This window comes from Manduca sexta, chromosome 24 (assembly GCF_014839805.1).
Source record: "Manduca sexta isolate Smith_Timp_Sample1 chromosome 24, JHU_Msex_v1.0, whole genome shotgun sequence".
NCBI classification, from domain to species: domain Eukaryota; kingdom Metazoa; phylum Arthropoda; class Insecta; order Lepidoptera; family Sphingidae; genus Manduca; species Manduca sexta.
Window position 1 is genome coordinate 7,972,234 of NC_051138.1, and position 266 is coordinate 7,972,499.

Below are 266 nucleotides of genomic sequence, written 5' to 3' on the forward strand. Positions count from 1 at the left end.
TTCGATCTAATGGCTTATTTATCAGTAGTTGACCTGTTGCTTCGTCTAATAAAAACTTTCCAAAGTCGTCTCCACTTATTAATTTGTAATATATGTCACCGTTCAAGCCTTCGTCTGCGTCAGTTGAATAAACTCTCATTATTGAAGCACCCACAGCTGCGCCTTCAGAAACTTCCACTTTATAAGGAGTTCGAACAAATACAGGTGCATTATCATTCACATCTGTTATGTATATTGTTACCCTAACAGAATCCGACAACTTCACT